The sequence below is a fragment of the Triturus cristatus genome, chromosome 2_2 (assembly GCF_964204655.1).
Source record: "Triturus cristatus chromosome 2_2, aTriCri1.1, whole genome shotgun sequence".
NCBI classification, from domain to species: Eukaryota; Metazoa; Chordata; class Amphibia; order Caudata; family Salamandridae; genus Triturus; species Triturus cristatus.
In genome coordinates, this window is record NC_140582.1 from 385457088 (window position 1) to 385479563 (window position 22476).

The following is a 22476-nucleotide window of genomic DNA, read 5'->3' on the forward strand; positions in this document are numbered from 1 at the left end:
CTCCCTCCCTCCCTCCCTCCCTCCCTCCCTCCCTTCCTTCCTTCCTTCCTTCCTTCCTTCCTTCCTTCCTTCCTTCCTTCCTTCCTTCCTTCCTTCCTTCCTTCCTTCCTTCCTTCCTTCCTTCCTTCCTTCCTTCCTTCCTTCCTTCCTTCCTTCCTTCCTTCCTTCCTTCCTTCCTTCCTTCCTTCCCTCCCTCCCTCCCTCCCTTCCTTCCTTCCTTCCTTCCTTCCTTCCTTCCTTCCTTCCTTCCTTCCTTCCTTCCTTCCTTCCTTCCCTCCCTCCCTCCCTTTTTCTCCAAATAAAAATTGACCAAATACTAGCTCCCGTTTCAGCAGCTGTAAGATGGTATCTATTACAACAGCTGTTTAATCATATTTGCTTTGTCTTGGGTGCTGAACTATGCTGTTTGCCATTTTTCCGCATTATAAAGTACCCTTTCATTGTGTGCCAGAGTGTGATTTAACCAAGCGATGTACCACAAAGCTTTATAAACACTCATATTGGAAAAAGCAATGACATTTAGTGAAGGATTACCTGTAAATTTTAATTATTGCATCAATCCAATTTGTGTGGGGTTACTTAGTGGTTAATGTCAGAGATTGGACCAAATGTTCACTAATGTGATTGACTGCATGTGCAGCTTTCATTTTTCATATCCATTTTGAGCTACATAGATATTGCTCTTATTAATAAGTATATCGCGCTGGTGTACAATAAAGCACTGAAGAACACAGTTATGCATTATCAGAAAGATAACACTTTACGGTGACTCTTAGGCAAACGCAAACCCCCCTTAGGTAGCTCTTTGTAGCCCACTCGAGGGTTTCCCCAAAACTAAAGGCCCAAGCAGAAGCTATGGGTCTGCAGATTTAATGTGAGTTACATGAGTGCACAGCACTCACTGAAGAATGTTGAATTCAACATCAAACACACCTACCTATTCGTGCACACAAAGAGCTATTTGTTATTCCTTGTGTTTGCGGTGCAGTCGATTCATTCCGGCAAATTAAAGCAGACTTAATTTGTCCCCTATCTATTCCATATCTTGAAGCCTTTGATAAATGTTGTTGGCCTAATTAAAGTAATATGGAGAAGCTAATTTGCATCAGCGTTGGTGTGTGACGCAAGTCCATTTTAATGATGCGTGTATCATTCCGTTCAGGGAAGGGACTTGATGTACAATGACATATTTGCATTATTTGTGGTTTTGAAATACATTTGTGGTTTTGTAATTAAGCCAACCGCAAATAGCTGCACAAAATAATTATGTGTTGGATTTAGACATTGTTTTGTTTAATTTGGGGTTTCATAAAGCGCTGTGAGTTGCCTTGATGATAGCTCAGGCGCAGAAGTTATATCAGGAAATGTATTCTACCTGGATTGGGCAGCTAGAGTTCAGTCAGTGAAAGGAGGCCCCACACTGATAACCGTTGTCACTTCTCCATGCTGCTAGATTCATTAAATGCAAGCTTTACAAGACTCAATGTCAGCTTCTTCCTAAAGCACCTGTGGGCATATTTACAAGCTGGCTATAAAAAATTATCGCCGCTTTTGCGGCCGTTTTCGGCCGTAAAGTGGCGATAATTTTATCGCCTAATTAGCAAGGCACGCTAACACGTGACACCTTGCTTTAGCGTCAGGATTCCTAACGCCCAGCTTTGCATCTCTAATGAGATGCAAAGTGGGCGTTCCTGACCTAACATGACAGGAGAAATGTCGCTAAGCGACATTTCTCCTATCATCAAGCCCCACGCTATGAAGCATAGCGTCAGGAAAAGTAGCGATAACCCCTGTTATCGCTACTTTCTTTACGCCTGCTTCAGGACTGACTTAGCCATCATATCCTATGGAAGGTTGATATCATGGCTAAGTTTGTGAGTCCCTATCAGCAAGCTAACGCCACACTACGTGAGATTATCGCTGGGTTTCCAGTGATAATCGCACGTTAGGCAGTTAGCGTGAGGATTTTTATCGCTGAGGAGATAAGCGTTGCTAATAGCACGCTATCTCAGCTATAAAAATCCACGTTACCCGGCGATAATTATCCTCACGCTAAGAGCGCTGAGCGATATTTATCGCCGGGTGTTGCTGATATGCCCCCAAGGGGCATATTATCAAGAAACAGAGCTAAATTTATCGCCACTTTAGCGGCAGAAAACTGCCGCTAAAGCGGCGATAATGGGCTTGTTACTATGCCCTTGAGAATTTCCATAGAAGCCCATGTTTTGTTGACAATATGGGCTTCTATGGGAATTCTCAAGTGCATATTAACAAGCCCATTATCGCCGCTTTAGCAGCAGTTTTCTGCCGCTAAAGCGGCGATAATTTTAACTCCATGCTTGATAATATGCCCCAAAGACACCAGCTCAGGCCGGAAGCTGGAGCTCCAGGCATTCCACACCCTTGAGGAACGTCCATTCAGGGTTCAGTCAAGGCATAGTTTTTGAGCATAAAGTCCTGTGTGGAACACAGTTCTTTGGGACAGAGGTCTTAAGATAAATTTACACAATCAGTTATATACTTTGAAAACTAAGTGTTCCAAGCACCTCCACGGTTAACCCCGTGTATTCTTCTGGCTGTTTTAGTGTTCCTTGGATAAGACATGGCAAAATAAGCGAAGTAAGAAACAGCTAGGTATTATGAAATATAGGTAGTGAAGTGACAATGTTGGCGTCCATACGTTAGGTGAGCTGAAAGATTCTACTTATCCCCAACTGGCCTTTAAGGTCGGGTTTAGACATTTCCCCTGGTCTTGGGTGCCCCATTCTCTGAACCCTATGGCTAGACTCATTTGCTGCATCTCGGCATTTACCCCGGTACAGCGCTCAGATACCTTTTGGCTCAGATTGCAGTATTCAAATTCTGCTTATAAATGTATATACATGCTTTCTACATCTTGTATAGGTGTAACAAATGAGTAATAATGCGCAGTAAAATATATTATCTATCATGATAAATAATAAGACACTTTGGAATGTCCACACATTCAACGTATATTCAAGTTAAATCAACTACACTGTGCTCCTACAAGAACAATATTGCCACCAACTTTAGACTACCCTCTTCTGGAGTCTCCTAATTATCTCTGATAGAATTTTGTAAACAAACATTCTGAGTACATCACACTCACCATACGATCAGCGATTTAAATGGGAAAAAATAAGTGCAGGTACTCATCAAAATGAGCTAGAGGTGTAGCGAGTGGGCGGGGCTATGGGCGGGGCTAAGGGCAAGACATAATGATACTTAATGACTTTTATACTAGTTGCCGCACATATCAAAACACAACAGAAATGCATTTATGTAAACAAAATAGGTTAAATCATTACACAAAATGAAAGACAAACAGCAAATGTTAACATTTCCTTGTTTTGTATTATTGCAAATTCTTAATGTCAAACCGTTATTTGTTATTGTTTGGCACAATGCTATATATTCTCAGGCGTGCACACACAGAGAAAAAAACAAGCAGACGTACACAAAAGCATTCCACCATGCAAAGGAGACGATGCTGAATGGTCAGCAGAGGATGAGCTCAGGACTACAGAAGCGCCTTGCTGTCAGAGACAGCTTCTTCTCGGACAGCCTACTGCTCACCAGCTCTATCAGCCAATGAGCCTACCAGTAGCTAAGTGCTGATACAAACAGTGATAAAAATAAGAAGTGCCGGTACTCAGTACCTGTGAGTATCGTCCCATTTAAAGCACTGTCTCTGCCCTTTTCATTACGGTCAGGCTCTTCCTGTCTCTTGCTGGTTCAGTGTATTTACATCCACATCTCCTCTCCGTTCTTGTTTCACCTCTCATTTCTAGCCAGCCTCTAACCTTCTCTCCGTGTTTCTGCCCATAGTACTCCCACCTCTCGCTTACTCTCTCCACAAGTCTCTTACATTTTGTCACTATTTTTCCCCACTTGGCTCCTCTTCTCCACTCCATGATATACACATACCCTAAAATTGCCACCTGGCCAGTATTTTGTTGTGCTATATTTCATTATTTGTGTTGATAGAGCACGCTTACTGTTGAGGCCTGTATTTTTAAATAAAAGGCTTGCAAAAAAAAAACCTTGCACAATCAGTATTGATATTTTTTCCAGTAAATAAAATCATAAATCATTTAATCACTCCAAAAGTATTTGCAAGCTGTGAAAGTGTGTGCCTGAGCGTGCACCCATGCGCCGTCGTAGCCCTGCAAATTCTGCAAGACAACATTTTAAACTAAATTTCAGGCTAAAGGTTATTTCATTTCTCTTGATCAGACTACTTCCAAGCATTAAAAGAGGCAATTCAATTGAAATTGCATGTGGTTCATCAATAGTTAAACCAGTTACTTCAAGAAATACAGCAACATTTTTACTTTTCACAAATTTATGTTAAAATACCATTTTAAGCACCCATTTCAGAATTGAACAAATATCTGGTATTTTTATTGGAAAAAAGTGGCAATCCTAATTTCAGCCGTCACCACACTTTTGTACATCCCCCCCTTCCTTCTATGTTTATCTCATTTTTCCATCAACCAGATCCATTGACAGTTGTCATTCCTGGGGTGCTGCAGCGGTCCCTGCTATTCATAGCTCTTTGCCTGTGCTGAAAAAAAACATGAAAAGAAAACCAGCTTTGGCGAGGGTGTAGGGTTGTTAATCACTGTGTGACACAAGCCCTCTCCAACACCTACAGTGTGGGGAAATTCAAATGGGCGCTGCTAATCCAGCAGCCTCTCTGCAAAAAGGCTACTTCAGGGGCTCTGGGCGATTTGCGAGATCCGGAAGTAGAGCGGCAACGGTCCTGCGTTGGAGGCGATACCTAACCCAAGTCTGCCGTGCCATTGATCAGGGTACCAGTACTCTCCCTGACAAAATAAAAGTGCCGGTACTGGTGGCTAGAAAATTTGGAAGTGCCGGAACTCAGTACCAGTGAGTACCCGCCAATTTAAAGCACTGCATATGATGAGTACATCACCGTGAATTACAGAGTCGAGTGGCAAAGAAAGACAAGAAACAAGAAAAACATATTTATCACTAAATGGGCATGCAAACTTCGTCATATATTTGTGATTTTTAGGAAAATATTTTTTTTTACCTTAACTGGGAAGTAGTAAACGAGCTATGAGTTTATCAGTTTTTCCAAATTTAACGCGCAGAATAACTAAATGTACACTGTCTACAAGGAGACTATGGGGGATGTATGACGTAACAACGCGAGTCATTACAACGCGTGCAGTTACATCGCAATCGTTACAACGACTGCGATGTTACTACGCTATGCCATTACAACGCAAGTCTTTACATCGACTTGCGCTAGATAGTGTGCTAATATTAGAAAAGCGTAATTTACTATTCCAACTCCAGTCCACTTAACAGTAGGGAAGGTGTTGGGATAGTAAACTACACTATTTGTAATGTTAGCACGCCATCTAGCGCAAGTCGATGTAAAGACTTGCGTTGTAATGGCATCGCGTAGTTACATCGCATTCGTTGTAACGACCGCGATGTAACAGCATCGCGGTGTACTGACTGCGTTGTAAACGATGTTTCCCAACTATGGGGCACAGAAGAGGAGCCAGAAATATGAATAGGCCTGATAGATTCCCTCGACTACACTGAAAAATCAAGATGACTAACATCATTTACTAAGCCGAAGATCCCCTAGTATATCTGTATCAAGCGAATTCATCAGCCTGTAGCAATAAAAATTGACTTTAGGAGGCATAGCTTCCATGCACACAGAGACACACAACATTCACACAACCTTCGTACACAAACTGAAAAAGATCAATCATGCATGAACAACAGACCAAACAACGTGCTTACAGACACCCATGAGCACACAAAACAACACATTTACGAAAATGTATAGACAAACATTACCAATCCTGTATACACACTTGTGCGCAGACCAACAAACATGCAGACACTATATCAGGCCAATAGATATACGAGTTCCTGTGCGCACAGATGTGCAGGCACCCATGCAGACAGACTACAAGGCGTACGTCACTCATATGCACAGACAATCAGTGACACAACCACCACAGTACACAGACTATTAAATATACAAGTCCCCACTGACATAGCCCAGCATACACAAGCCCCATGTTGGAAACCACCCAGCAATGCACATCTAGAGAGGCAGGGGTTATGTCCATTGACATGGATTAACTGACAGATGGACCTAGGGACAGCAATGAATTAGTGCTGTGCAAATCAAAGCTCCATGGTAATTTAACATTAAGCTCTCCTATGGAGGAAGTCATATTTCAGGTGAAACATTGTGTGGAGTTTCGCCATCAATTCAATCACTGCTTCCATTGGGTGATGACAGACATCAGCGCTTCCCTACCCACCCAACGATTGCCTTCTTTCCATAGAACACTAATATCTAACAGTACAGTGCCCTGTGCATGCCCTTCCATCCTTTACTATTTTTGTATAATCATACGAATGAAGTGCTCCAGCCCACGGCCGTCAAGGGACTCTCTGTTTAGGACTAACACTTTCCCTTTTAGATGTGGCAGAGCACCCCATGACCACAGCACAACATATAGCCAATTCTGAGCTTTAGGTTGAAAAGCATTGATACCACGTTTGCCATATCAACAAGGTCAAAGGAAGCAAACAAATTGATGACTCCAAGAAAACACTATTTCTGTGTGCTTTCTGATACTTGAAACAATAATGCACGTGGCCTGTGTTATATTTTCAGTGCTCTGAATACCCAAGTATGATTTATTTACACTAGTACCACCAATAAAAAATTTAGACGCAGATTTAGAATGTTTACAGGTGCATGTCGGGTCAGCAAATTTAATGATTGCTGCAGACAAATGAATAGATCTGATGATCACAAGACCGAAACCCAGCAATTGAGAACTATGAGTTAGGAAATAGTAATGGTATGTAGCACTGATTTTTTTTTTTATTGAGCTCTATTACTAAACGGTTACTTGCTCATTCGCTACTCACCCAGTGTTAGACCTGCCTGGCTTAGGGTGGTCTTCCCCCAAACCTTTTGCTTTCCTCCCTTTATTTTTGCTGATCTCATTTTTGCTGGCCTTAGAACTCTGGTCACTTTACCACTGCTGACTAGTGCTAAAGTGTATGAGCTCACTCCTTAAAAAATAGTAACATTGACTTGTCCCCAATTGGCATATTTAATTTACTTCTAAGTCACTAGTACAGTGGGGCTCCATGTGCCCATGGCCTGTAAATTAAATGCTACTAGCGGGCCTGTAGCACTTTTATTGTTCCACCTACTTAAGTAGCACTTTAGAATGTTCTCAGGCCTGCCATTGTAGCCTGTGTGCATGCAGGTTTAAACTGCCAGATCGAGCAGGCAAAATAAACCTTTTGCCAAGCCAAAACCTTCCTTTTTAATACATAAAAGTCGCCCCTAGGGTAGGCCCTGGACATCCCAGAGGGCAGGACCCAATGTATTTTAAAAAGAAGGACGTGCCCTGGTAGTGAAAAACTCTTACATTAATTTTTCACTACTGCAAGGCCTATGTCTCCTATAGGATAACATTGGAGTTACCTTAATACTGTTTATAAATGGGAACAGGTACCCATTCATGTTTGGTGTCTTTGGAATTGAAGTGAAAAATCCTAACTTATGGGAAAGCTGGATTTTAAATTACAATTTTAAAAATGCCACTTTTAGAAAGCTGGCCTTTTCCTGCCTTACTGAATACAGAGGATTCTCACAAAGTGTGAAAGTGGGAGAGGGTCCAAGGGACAGTTTAAAGACCAGCTGCAGTATAAATCCCCTAATCCATATATACTTTACAACAAATACTGAGGGTCTAATGTTCCGTATACACACAACTCTAACAGACTAGGCAAATGAGACCTCCAAATCAACTACAGTGAATGACATAACAAAGGTATAATTCCCATCACCCACCAAAGGTGGCTTATCATCATCTGGGAATTCAGGACTGAGCTGAAAGAACCAACCACTCTGATGGTAATGGTGGTCATTCAGTTGTCCCAGTAGTGAGAACAAACGGTGGGGTGATGGTTGCAGTGCAAGAAATAAACAAAAGAGTGCTATTAAAAATGGCTATCCAGATGCTATAAATTTTATTCTGGCGCTATCGTGATGCCATTGATAAAACCTGTGCGTAAACAGCTTAACAGATAACTGTCGGATCGATGGTCTACATGTTTCGGCTACTGGACTTTAAGTCCAAGCTCTCATCAGGACCCAAATACGCTACTGCAAAAAGTGATAAACAATACAAGCAAGAAAATTAAAGATTTCCACCAGTAAGGTACACCATACAACCTCGTCTGATCTGTATGTCCCAATGGAACTGTTACAGGTTAGAAACCTAAATGTGAATCAAATAGAAGGAGGTTCAGCTGAGTGTTAGTGGCAATACAGAACATATGTATGAAAACACAGTGTGTATTATCATTTGTCATAATCATAGTGTATACATGACTTGAAGTAAAGTAGTACTTAAACTGTGCACTTACCCAGATGATTATGGGCATGCACCTCACCTCGCCTGGCATCTGCTCAGGATATTGAGGCACCGCTCTACAAAAGGGAATTTCAGGTAGACTTATTAAGGATTAATCCCAGTGGACATGACATGTTCAGAACACCAGAACTACCAGAAATAGTCTTTTGAGCGTTTGAACTAGACAAGTGTAAAAACAAGGCAGAGTGTTGGTCTTAAAAACAGAGCAAGTGGAGCACCTCTCTGTCGGATCTTCCGTGAAGAACAATAACCGCATCTTAATGATAGGAACAACAGTATGTATCTGTGTGTATATGATAAGACACTGTTGTGCATCTTAAAGAAAAAGGAACTGTCTTAAATTATGCAAATCCGAAGTAGATTTGCCGTTTGTCAAGCTCCGTAAGGCATAGATTTAACAGAGCCTCCTCCAATCTTATGACAACTGGATTGAGATGCTGGAGTGAATATTTAGCACAAAGGGTTACAAAAACATACTGATATTGACACGCAAAAGCGCGAAGTTCCGATATAGATTTTCCGTTTGTCAAGCTCCGTAAGACATAGATTTAACAGAGCCTCCTCCAATCTTATTACAACTCAATTGAGATACTGGAGTGAATATTTAGCACAAAGAGTTACAAAAAACATGCTGATATTGACACGCAAACGCGCGACGTTCCGATGTTGTGATTACTCGGATATTTAAAAGTGAAGAAATACAGGACTCACCTGTCCGTCGGTACCCCGCTCTGTCATCTGAGCTTGAAGGGGAGGTACTCGACGGGCAAAGCTCGCGCCGTAATAACGCGTGAGGCTGCGTCGAAACGTCACGGCGTTAGGAGCACTTCCGGATCAGTGTACCAACACGTGGGTAAGGCAAACCAGCGTAATGCCGGAAGTGACTGGGAATTGTAGTTCCAGGCGGCCAAAGTATAATTAACAGTATTTTGACGTGACTCGAGCATTGAAAGACACCAGTCATGAGTGTTTAAAAACCTGAGCTGACATCCAGGACGATATTAAAGCACCCAAATGTAAAATAGATGACCAAAATTGTAAAACTGACCACAGAACTTATGTGGATAGTAGGAAATAATGCTACTACACTATATGTACATAACAAAATTACAGATGGAATATAATGCTGAATGCCTGTTGTAATATGACATAGATGGATGTGAGACATAAAGGCTGATGGAAAATCAGATGTCTCGTCTCACTCAAGTGACGACCACGGGATTTCATCATTCAGGCCAGAAATGTCACTTTTGAGTTTAAAAACCCACTTCTGTTCTTTTTGGAACAGGAATTTGGTGAAATCTGTGACATGGGCTGGAATAAACGGTTGTTCTAGGACCAGCCATCTCAAGTCTTCTGGTTTATGTTTAAATGACAGGAAATGATTGGTAAATTTTGTGGCCTGTTGATTACGTCTGATCGTGCTCTTGTGCTCATTTATGCGTGTCTTCACCTTGCGTGTGGTCATACCCACATAACGCAAGGAGCAAGGACAAGTAATTAGATATATAACCTTGTCTGTGTTGCAGTTGGTGTGTTTTTTGAGGACCCAGGGGATGCCAGTACCTATATCAATCGTCTTGGTGGCCTGTGTCTGTGGACATGCTGCACATTGGCCACATGGGAAATGACCCTGGACCGGGGGCAGATCCCATAAGGTATTGATGTTGGTTGAGACTCTGATTTTCGGTCTGGTGTGAACAAGACTATCTCTGAGGTTGGTGCCTCTTTTAAAAGAGAAAAGAGGATAAGGCAAATTCTCACTGCCTATATTTAGGACCCGCCAATGCTTGCGCACCGTTTTCTGTACTTGGTTAGACCAAGTGCTAAAAGTATTGACAAACGTCATTCTAGACAGCGGAGGCTTAGGCACGGGAGGTTCAATAAGAGCTCCTCGGGTATTGTTCGAGGCTCTTTTCCAAGCCCTTTTCACTAGGCGCTTCGGATATTGTCTATCTCTCAATTGGCTAGAGAGATCTTCTGCATGCTGATTGAAAGTACTGGTATCGGAACAATTTCTGCGAATACGCAGAAACTGTCCAACTGGCAGGTTTTCCCGAAGTGATCTGGGATGATGACTGTTGAAGCTCAAAAGTGAGTTTTTACAGAGGGGTTTCCTGTAAAGTTCACTGCCAAGTGTGCCCTTATTCGGGAAGATCACTATGTCTAAGAAAGGCAAACGATTTTTGTCAGAAGTCACTGTGAACCGCAGGTAGTTATTCCTCGAGTTCAGCCAGGCATGAAAATCAAGGAGTGATGACAGAGTACCTTGCCAGACCACCAGAATATCGTCAATATACCTCTTCCAGACTTTGATCCGATCTCGGAATGGATTAGTCTGAATGAGGATATTGTTCTGCTCAAAGAGATGGACATACAGATTGGCCAGGCTGGGAGCAAAAATGCTCCCCATAGATGTGCCCGAGACTTGAAGGTATATAGTCTCCTCGAATTTGAAAAAGTTTTCCATCATAGCCAGCCTGGCCAAGTCCATGATGAAATGCACCGGTGTTATAGAGTCCAAATCTCTTGTGTCCAATAGGCTCTCAATTGCTTGTAAAGTTTCTATTTGTGGAATCGAGGTATACAAAGATTCCACATCGAAACTAACTAGGAGATCGGTTGCTACATCATAGTTGATATCGGGTAGCAACCGTAGGACATCCTTGGTGTCTTGCAAATAAGTTGGCATTTCCTTGACAAGTGGGCGAAGGAAAAAGTCAACAAAAGTAGAGAGAGGTTCCAGAAGGGAACCTATCCCAGAAATGATGGGTCGTCCTGGAGTGGGTTTTTGATTCCTATGTATTTTTGGTAATACATAGAAGTGTGGCATCACAGGGTGTGTAGGTGTCAAGAAGCGAGCTTCCTGCTCTGTGATCCAGCCAGCTGTTTTCGCATCCTCGACCAGGGCGAGAATCTCTCTAGTGAGTCTAGGGGTGGGATCTTCAGTCAAACGTTTATATGACCTCGGGTCGTCAAGTTGTCTAAGACATTCCCTGCGGTAGTCCTCAGTATCTAGAATGACAATAGCCCCACCCTTATCGGCCGGTTTAATAATGATGGATTCATCATTGGCCAACATAGTGAGGGCTTGTTTCTCACTCTTGCACAAATTGTGGTAGATTTTCTCTTTTCTAGACCCTAGACCAGTGATGTCATGGATAACCGCTTGTTCAAACACTTTGACTCGATCAGGTATTAAGTGAGTTGAAGGGTTGAACGTGGATGGTAATTTGAGACCTGTATTCTTATCAGAAGAGTCATCCGGGGATGTAGAGAGTTCCCTGTCTTTGAAGAAGAAGTGCAAACGGATTTTCCGAAAGAATTTGGCCATTTCAACTCTGAGTTGGAACAAATCTCCCTTGTTGGTTGGGACATAGCCCAAACCTTTGTTTAGGACCTGTGATTCAAGTGATGTTAGAGTCCTAGTACTCAAATTAACGACTAGATCGTTGTGTCCGTGCTGGTCCCTGGTTGTGGTTGTGATTGCCCTTTCTTGCTGCGGGTGTTGGGCAGTTGTTGGTCCATCTGCCAATGTACCTGAGGCTGCCCTCTCCTTTTGCCTCTGCTTCGTCCACGGCCTACCCCTAAAAAAGACATTTGTCCGGGGAATGAAGGGGGTGGTGCTGCAAAAGGGGGGATGTGTTGAGTAAAGGGGGGAATTTGATATCCCCAAGGAACTGGTGGCCACCATGGTCCTCCTGATTGATAAGGATTTGGCATACCACGTCTTTGGTAAGGGCGAGACTGTTGTCCTCCTCCTCTCCTAGGTGGTTGCACATTGTTTTCAGTCTCTGAATCAGTAGAATAATCATCGGATCCTGACGAGGAGTAGTTAGAACCATATCTTCTCCCTTTCTTGTTGAACTGTGGTGGAACATATTGCACACTAGTGTAGGGATAGACTTTCTCCAGAGAGAAGCGTGCCAGGTCTTTCTTAAACTTCTCTATTTTCGTCAAAAGGATCGTGTCTTTGTGTTCCTTATTGGATTTATTTGTCTCTTCTAAATTCCGTTTGAAGACAGCACTAGAAATGGTGGTCTTAATCTGGCCTTCGAGTGTCTGTATCTCAATAAGGATGGCGTCCGCCACCCTTTTGGCTGTGTTTATGATAAGGATCAACCAATCGCGTGTGCAACGCCACGCGATTAGTGACCAGTCTTTCAAGAAAGCTTTATCAGAAAGAAACAGTCTAGGGGCATTGGTCACTATTAGGCCCATCGGGGCACTATTACTTCTTAGGTATTCGGTCATTATCGCACCATGAATGAAGGTGCGAGAATGAGAGTTCTTAAGATTAAGTAGTGACTGCCAGTCGTCTTGTGTGGTGTTTGTGACTGAAGATAAAGAATCTAGGATACAGGGGTTAGTGCTAAGTATGGACTGAAGCACGTCTTCATTGAAAGAAAGACCAGTGAACTCTGCCATGATGTGACACTGTCAAATAGCAATAAATCAAAAGCTCTCCTAGAGTATGGAGAGTATGTAAAAAAAGAGAGGGACCCGCAGCCGTAGCTGCTCAAATACTGAATACAGAGGATTCTCACAAAGTGTGAAAGTGGGAGAGGGTCCAAGGGACAGTTTAAAGACCAGCTGCAGTATAAATCCCCTAATCCATATATACTTTACAACAAATACTGAGGGTCTAATGTTCCGTATACACACAACTCTAACAGACCAGGCAAATGAGACCTCCAAATCAACTACAGTAAATGACATAACAAAGGTATAATTCCCATCACCCACCAAAGGTGGCTTATCATCATCTGGGAATTCAGGACTGAGCTGAAAGAACCAACCACTCTGATGGTAATGGTGGTCATTCAGTTGTCCCAGTAGTGAGAACAAACGGTGGGGTGATGGTTGCAGTGCAAGAAATAAACAAAAGAGTGCTATTAAAAATGGCTATCCAGATGCTATAAATTTTATTCTGGCGCTATCGTGATGCCATTGATAAAACCTGTGCGTAAACAGCTTAACAGATAACTGTCGGATCGATGGTCTACATGTTTCGGCTACTGGACTTTAAGTCCAAGCTCTCATCAGGACCCAAATACGCTACTGCAAAAAGTGATAAACAATACAAGCAAGAAAATTAAAGATTTCCACCAGTAAGGTATACCATACAACCTGGTCTGATCTGTATGTCCCAATGGAACTGTTACAGGTTAGAAACCTAAATGTGAATCAAATAGAAGGAGGTTCAGCTGAGTGTTAGTGGCAATACAGAACATATGTATGAAAACACAGTGTGTATTATCATTTGTCATAATCATAGTGTATACATGACTTGAAGTAAAGTAGTACTTAAACTGTGCACTTACCCAGATGATTATGGGCATGCACCTCACCTCGCCTGGCATCTGCTCAGGATATTGAGGCACCGCTCTACAAAAGGGAATTTCAGGTAGACTTATTAAAGATTAATCCCAGTGGACATGACGTGTTCAGAACACCAGAACTACCAGAAATAGTCTTTTGAGCGTTTGAGCTAGACAAGTGTAAAAACAAGGCAGAGTGTTGGTCTTAAAAACAGAGCAAGTGGAGCACCTCTCTGTCGGATCTTCCGTGAAGAACAATAACCGCATCTTAATGATAGGAACAACAGTATGTATCTGTGTGTATATGATAAGACACTGTTGTGCATCTTAAAGAAAAAGGAACTGTCTTAAATTATGCAAATCCGAAGTAGATTTGCCGTTTGTCAAGCTCCGTAAGGCATAGATTTAACAGAGCCTCCTCCAATCTTATGACAACTGGATTGAGATGCTGGAGTGAATATTTAGCACAAAGGGTTACAAAAACATACTGATATTGACACGCAAAAGCGCGAAGTTCCGATATAGATTTTCCGTTTGTCAAGCTCCGTAAGACATAGATTTAACAGAGCCTCCTCCAATCTTATTACAACTCAATTGAGATACTGGAGTGAATATTTAGCACAAAGAGTTACAAAAAACATGCTGATATTGACACGCAAACGCGCGACGTTCCGATGTTGTGATTACTCGGATATTTAAAAGTGAAGAAATACAGGACTCACCTGTCCGTCGGTACCCCGCTCTGTCATCTGAGCTTGAAGGGGAGGTACTCGACGGGCAAAGCTCGCGCCGTAATAACGCGTGAGGCTGCGTCGAAACGTCACGGCGTTAGGAGCACTTCCGGATCAGTGTACCAACACGTGGGTAAGGCAAACCAGCGTAATGCCGGAAGTGACTGGGAATTGTAGTTCCAGGCGGCCAAAGTATAATTAACAGTATTTTGACGTGACTCGAGCATTGAAAGACACCAGTCATGAGTGTTTAAAAACCTGAGCTGACATCCAGGACGATATTAAAGCACCCAAATGTAAAATAGATGACCAAAATTGTAAAACTGACCACAGAACTTATGTGGATAGTAGGAAATAATGCTACTACACTATATGTACATAACAAAATTACAGATGGAATATAATGCTGAATGCCTGTTGTAATATGACATAGATGGATGTGAGACATAAAGGCAGATGGAAAATCAGATGTCTCGTCTCACTCAAGTGACGACCACGGGATTTCATCATTCAGGCCAGAAATGTCCCTTTTGAGTTTAAAAACCCACTTCTGTTCTTTTTGGAACAGGAATTTGGTGAAATCTGTGACATGGGCTGGAATAAACGGTTGTTCTAGGACCAGCCATCTCAAGTCTTCTGGTTTATGTTTAAATGACAGGAAATGATTGGTAAGTTTTGTGGCCTGTTTATTACGTCTGATCGTGCTCTTGTGCTCATTTATGCGTGTCTTCACCTTGCGTGTGGTCATACCCACATAACGCAAGGAGCAAGGACAAGTAATTAGATATATAACCTTGTCTGTGTTGCAGTTGGTGTGTTTTTTGAGGACCCAGGGGATGCCAGTACCTATATCAATCGTCTTGGTGGCCTGTGTCTGTGGACATGCTGCACATTGGCCACATGGGAAATGACCCTGGACCGGGGGCAGATCCCATAAGGTATTGATGTTGGTTGAGACTCTGATTTTCGGTCTGGTGTGAACAAGACTATCTCTGAGGTTGGTGCCTCTTTTAAAAGAGAAAAGAGGATAAGGCAAATTCTCACTGCCTATATTTAGGACCCGCCAATGCTTGCGCACCGTTTTCTGTACTTGGTTAGACCAAGTGCTAAAAGTATTGACAAACGTCATTCTAGACAGCGGAGGCTTAGGCACGGGAGGTTCAATAAGAGCTCCTCGGTTATTGTTCGAGGCTCTTTTCCAAGCCCTTTTCACTAGGCGCTTCGGATATTGTCTATCTCTCAATTGGCTAGAGAGATCTTCTGCATGCTGATTGAAAGTACTGGTATCGGAACAATTTCTGCGAATACGCAGAAACTGTCCAACTGGCAGGTTTTCCCGAAGTGATCTGGGATGATGACTGTTGAAGCTCAAAAGTGAGTTTTTACAGAGGGGTTTCCTGTAAAGTTCACTGCCAAGTGTGCCCTCTGTCAGGAAGGCCAAACGGAAACTCTCCACGGAGGCAGAATGAAGATAAGTTCCCAATGCCCTCCTCCCAGAGCTCACTGCGTTAATTCAGCTGCTCCAGGCAGGGGGAAAGGGGAATTGGACAGAGAAAGAGACACTCGAGCTGGCCTGGCTCCCTCCTCAATCTTCAGCGGGATTTCAGGGAGACCTAATGCACAGAAAGAGACAAAATACCTTTCAATACCTTCTCTACCTACTTAACATTTCTAGCCCCTCGCTCTCTCACTATCTGAGCCTTTCTCCTACCAGATCTTTTGCTTGAGTATTGCCTCTCTTTATATTGTTCGATGTTGTTCAGGTTCACGGCTTTCTATTAACCTGTATAAGCACAGAAATACCCTAGGTTACTCTTCTCTTACTTCCTTCAGAATTCCACCATATCATTACTCTGCTTCTCTTTCTTACCTGACTATGGTCTTAACAGATTTGACAGTTTGTAACTGCTGTTTTGAGAACCTGTAGTTCTTTCTTCCGCTACAAGTCTTACTGCTTGGAAGGATAGTTGCAGTGAAGTCTCGAGGCTCCCTTGCTCTTAGTAAACGCGCAAAAAGGGACAGGGAAGGATAGACAGAGGAAGGGAAAGTTCAAGGAAAAGCGCTGAGGGCGGGAAGGGGAGTCAGAGCTTGAGGTGAAGCAAAGTTCTGCAGAGTGGCAAATGATCTGGACAACTGTCTCTCCGATTCTGCTACTTGAGATTCTGAATGAACACTCTCACCGTGACTGCTGCTGGTCTCCAGGCGGACCCCCTGCTCAACGGTAAGCCTACCGGAGAACGAAGTACCCTGGAAATACGGAAGTTACTCTGGAACTCTGGTATCTCTTCTTCTTTCTTCCGCGACTCTGGTTCAGTTCTCCAACTGACTAAGATTATTTCTCTCACTCAGACTTTGAGTCTACAATCTTCTCAGAGATGCGTCTCCAACCACAGACTAATGTTCTGTGGAGACAAACTGTTTCTTCCAAATATCAAAGTTCTTTGTGAGGAGCGTGAGCTAAAGCTCCCTCACACGACTATGGTCAAATTGAAGTGCGCAGCAAGACGCGCTTCGTGAGGAGACGAAATCTCGCGATCCCGCGAGACTTCAAACGTAATGGGCTAGTCAGGTAAACTCGGCGGCCATCTTTGAACGAGGTCCAAAGCTCTAAATACTTGTCCATAAATTGCAGAGGGAGGGCTTAACCCAAACTCGATGCAGTCCTAACGAACTGCGCGGCGTGATTGTAGCATTCAGCCCCATCCTGACAGTACCCGCTCTCAAAGACCGATCCATCGGTCTTGGTTTCAGGGGATGTTGTGCATGAAATCGTCTAATTAGCTTAGGAGCATGTACATTCTTTGCGGGTTCCCATGACCTTTCCTCAGGACCAAACCCCTTCCAATCCACTAAATAATGTAGGGTTCCTTTGCTCCTCTTGGAATCTAGCACTCCCTTTACCTCATATTCTAAATGTTTGTCAACCCTCACTGGGGGGGGAGGCCTGTTTAGTCTGAGGTTAGGAGCTGTCTTCTTTAGAAGGGATACGTGAAACACTGGATGAATTCCTAACTGAGCAGGTAATTTCAATTTGACAGTGACCGGACCCTGAATTTGTTCGATGACAAAGGGACCTATGAAGCGAGGTTGGAACTTCCTATTTCCCTTTAACCTAAGATGCCTTGAAGACAACCATACTGACTCTCCAACTTGATACTGTGGTGTCTTCCTTCTATGTTTGTCTGCCTGTTTTTTGTAGCCTGCCTTAGCCTGGTGTAAGTTGGATTCTGCAGATTTACGAGCCCTACTCAGATCTGTGAATAAATCACTGACTGCTGGAACTCCAAAATCTCCCTGATTACTAAAGGGATTAGGATGTAACCCAGAGTTTAGATAGAAGGGAGAATACCCTGTGGAAGCATGCTTGGCATTGTTATGCGCAAACTCAGCCATCCATAGTAAATCTGGCCAGTCACCTCCCTGATCTAAGAGAAACAAGCGCAAATACTGTTCAAGCTCTTGGTTCACTCGCTCGGTCTGACCATCGGTCTCAGGGTGATAGCTAGTAGATAGTCTGACCTCCACTCCCATTCCCTTCATGAATGCCTTCCAAAAGTGTGACACAAATTGGGGTCCCCGATCTGAAATCACTATCTTGGGAACTCCATGGACCCTTACGATGTTTTCCCTGAAAAGGCGAGCTAATTCAGAAGCTGAAGGGATCCCTTTGACTGGAATGAAGTGACTCATCTTGGTGAAGGTGTCTACAATTACTAAGATGGTGTTGTAACCCTTACTCAGTGGGAGGTCTACTATTAAGTCTAAGGTGATGGTGTGCCACGGATGCGGTGGTGTGGGCAAAGGCTGTAACAACCCCTGTGGTGCCTGCCTACTAGCTTTTCCCCGGGCACAGATCTCACAAGACTCTACATATTTTTTAATTTGAGAATTCATATTTGGCCACCAAAAGTATCTCTGGACCAGATCAATGGTCTTCATAGCTCCCTTGTGGCCAGCCAACGGCCGATCATGGCAGTCTTTTAAAACTTGTTCTTGGATCTCCTTAGTAGGAAGGTATAAAGCCCCGTCTTGATAAGGCAAGGAATTAATTACTTGCCGACCCTCTTCTTGACTGGCCCACTCAGCCATCTCAGCTTCAGACATTAGCTCCCGGATTGCTTCTTGAAAATGTGCTTCAGAAATGGAACACACAATCTTGGATTCAGGAATTATGGGTTGCGGAGTCACAGAATGTTCGGTGTCTTCGGTTTGAATCCGGGACAAGGCATCCGCCTTCCCATTCTTGTTTCCTGGTCGATAAGTTATCACAAAGTCAAAATCTGCAAAGTATAGAGACCATCGTAGTTGACGGGGAGTCAACGTTCTTGCAGATCTTAGAAATTGAAGATTTTTGTGGTCTGTAAACACGGTAACGGTGTGTCTGGCCCCTAACAAATGATGTCTCCATTCGACAAAGGCGTCTTTCACAGCCAGCAGCTCTTTTTCCGCGATGGTGTAGTTTACTTCAGCTGAATTCAGTTTCCGAGAATGATAGGCCACTGGATGTAGTTGCCCAGTTGACTTGTGTCGTTGAGACAAAATTCCACCAATTGCTTGATCAGAAGCATCAGCTTCCACAAAGAAAGGTTCTGTAGGGTCAGCATGAAGCAGGATGGGAGCAGTGGTGAAACTCGTCTTGAGAAACTCGAAAGCTTGTTCAGCCTCCACAGTCCAGTGGAACTTCACACCTTTCTTCAGCAATCTGGTAATTGGAATGATCTTCTGCGAGAATCCCTGGATGAATCGCCGATAGAAATTAGCGAATCCTAAGAATCTCTGGATCTCTTTCACATCCTTTGGTGACGGCCAGTCGACCACTGCTTGCACCTTCTTTGCTTCCATGGTGATTCCTCCTGGAGATAACACGAAACCTAGGAATTCCACAGTTTGCACATTGAAGGCGCATTTCTCCAGTTTTACAAAGAGTTGATGCTTGCGCAATCTCTCCAGGACAGCCTTTACATGATTTGAATGTTCTCTTGGATCAGTGGAGTATATCAAGATGTCATCCAAATAGATCACTGCGATCCGATCCACCAAATCTCCCATAATATCATTGATGAAATGCTGGAAGGCTGCGGGAGCGTTACACAAGCCAAAAGGCATGACTTGATACTCAAATAGTCCGTACTTCGTCCTAAAAGCAGTCTTCCATTCATGGCCTTCTTTCATTCGGATGAGATGACAGGCCCCTCGAAGATCCAATTTCGTGAATATCTTAGCGTCCTTTATCTGATCTAGGAGGACTGAAATTAGAGGCAAAGGGTAGCGGTTCTTGACCGTTACCCGATTGATTGCTCGATAATCAATGCAGGTTCTCAGAGACCCCTCCTTCTTCGGAATGAAAAATAGTGGCGAAGACACTGGGGACTGTGATGGTCGAATGAATCCGTTAGCCAAGTAACGATCTAGGTATTCTTTCAGATAGCAGTTCTCCGCTTCAGTTAACGCATAAACCCTACTACAAGGTAATGCTGCCCCAGGTTCCAGGTCAATGGTGCAGTCGTAGGAACGATGTGGAGGGAGTTTCTCGGCCTCCTGTTCACTGAAGACTTCTTGGAATTCTAGATACTCCGCTGGAATTTTCATGGTGTTTATTACTCCAATAGACTCTCCACTAAAAGACAGCAAGGTGGCCAAAGAGGGTTCGGGAGGCTCGCTCTCAGAGGAAAAACAATGGTCAGCACAATAGACAGAATCCATCTCGATGGTTCGATCTTCCCAATCGATGGTAGGATTATGCAGGGTCAGCCAAGGAAGTCCCAAAATTATCTGAAATTGCGGGGCATCAATCAGGTTGAACTGTAAGGCCTCACTATGACCATTGGACTGAATTAATTCCACCATTTCGGTGTGATGGGTGATCGGACCTGATGAGAGGTTAGTACCATCTACAGCCCGGACTGATTCCTTCCGCTCCTTACGCATAGCCTGGATTCCCATCTTCTTGGCAAATTTTATATCGCAAAAATTGCCAGTGGCACCTGAATCGATCATTATTGTCACTCCTTGCCGCTCTTGCCTCCTAAATCTTAATTTCATCTGTAAGGTTAAATGTGGCGCCTGAGTCTGAAGAGTGTTCGAAATCTGGTGATCACTTGGAGTCTGATTTTTCTCTTTCGCCATCTGAGCGACTCCGCCTACAGATGGTTTTGGGAGTTTCCCGGATTTGGGGTCTTCGGCCTCTTCGGACACTCCCTCACAAAATGCCCAGATCCTCCACAATACATGCATAGTTTCTTCAGTCTTCTTTGATCCTTCTCTTCCTTACTCAAAGGGCCACGAACAGACCCAATCTGCATTGGTTCACTTTCTGCCGTTCCACCAGTTGACTTACTGGGTTCTGTCTTCATTCGGTCAAAGCGGGGATAATTCCAGCGAAAGTCCTTCGTCTTCCTTTCGCCCCTTCTCTCTGCGCTGCGAAAATCGATTTCAAGAACTAAATCCACCAGCTCCGAAAATTCGATAGGTCGCTTTGGAATCTGTGCTAAGGTATCTTTGATATCATCACGTAGGCCTCGATAAAACAAAGCTGATCTCTTCTCCTCTGGCCAATTGGTCTCCACCAATAGTTTATTGAACTGAGTTAAGTAAGAGATAAGATCCTTATTACCTTGACGCAGTTCTAAAAGTTCATTATCTGTAGCCTGGGAGACTCGACGTCTGTCAAAGATTCTGAGGAATTCTGTCTTGAATTGTTCTAAATTATATAAAAAAGGATCGTCCCGAGATACTAATGGCATGGCCCAATTTGCAGCATCCCCTCCCAAATAGGACAAAATAAAAGCCACTCGTGATTGAGCATCTGGGAATAAATTGGCACGACACATAAAATGTAAGGAACATTGGGTGAGAAAGAGCTGCGCTTTCTGAGGGTCTCCACAATATCTTTCGGGGGGGGCCAAAGGAATGATGGGGGACACGGAGTGTACAACCTGAGCTACAGTGCGTGGATCTTGTTTTGTTTGTGCATCACTAGGAAAGGTTTGAGCGGAGGTTCCCCCTGAGGATATCTCACTAACTCTCTGGGACAATAACAGTGTCTCCTGTCTAGAAGCCATAACCTCCTGCCTTAAACTCTTATTTTCATCACTTAGGGTGCCTAATTCCCTCTGAATCCCCTCCAACATATCCCCTAAGGCCTTTAAACTGAATCCTTCCGCCATTCTGCCCAGGTGAAGGAAACTCGTAGGCACTTCAATCTGTCAGGAAGGCCAAACGGAAACTCTCCACGGAGGCAGAATGAAGATAAGTTCCCAATGCCCTCCTCCCAGAGCTCACTGCGTTAATTCAGCTGCTCCAGGCAGGGGGAAAGGGGAATTGGACAGAGAAAGAGACACTCGAGCTGGCCTGGCTCCCTCCTCAATCTTCAGCGGGATTTCAGGGAGACCTAATGCACAGAAAGAGACAAAATACCTTTCAATACCTTCTCTACCTACTTAACATTTCTAGCCCCTCGCTCTCTCACTATCTGAGCCTTTCTCCTACCAGATCTTTTGCTTGAGTATTGCCTCTCTTTATATTGTTCGATGTTGTTCAGGTTCACGGCTTTCTATTAACCTGTATAAGCACAGAAATACCCTAGGTTACTCTTCTCTTACTTCCTTCAGAATTCCACCATATCATTACTCTGCTTCTCTTTCTTACCTGACTATGGTCTTAACAGATTTGACAGTTTGTAACTGCTGTTTTGAGAACCTGTAGTTCTTTCTTCCGCTACAAGTCTTACTGCTTGGAAGGATAGTTGCAGTGAAGTCTCGAGGCTCCCTTGCTCTTAGTAAACGCGCAAAAAGGGACAGGGAAGGATAGACAGAGGAAGGGAAAGTTCAAGGAAAAGCGCTGAGGGCGGGAAGGGGAGTCAGAGCTTGAGGTGAAGCAAAGTTCTGCAGAGTGGCAAATGATCTGGACAACTGTCTCTCCGATTCTGCTACTTGAGAT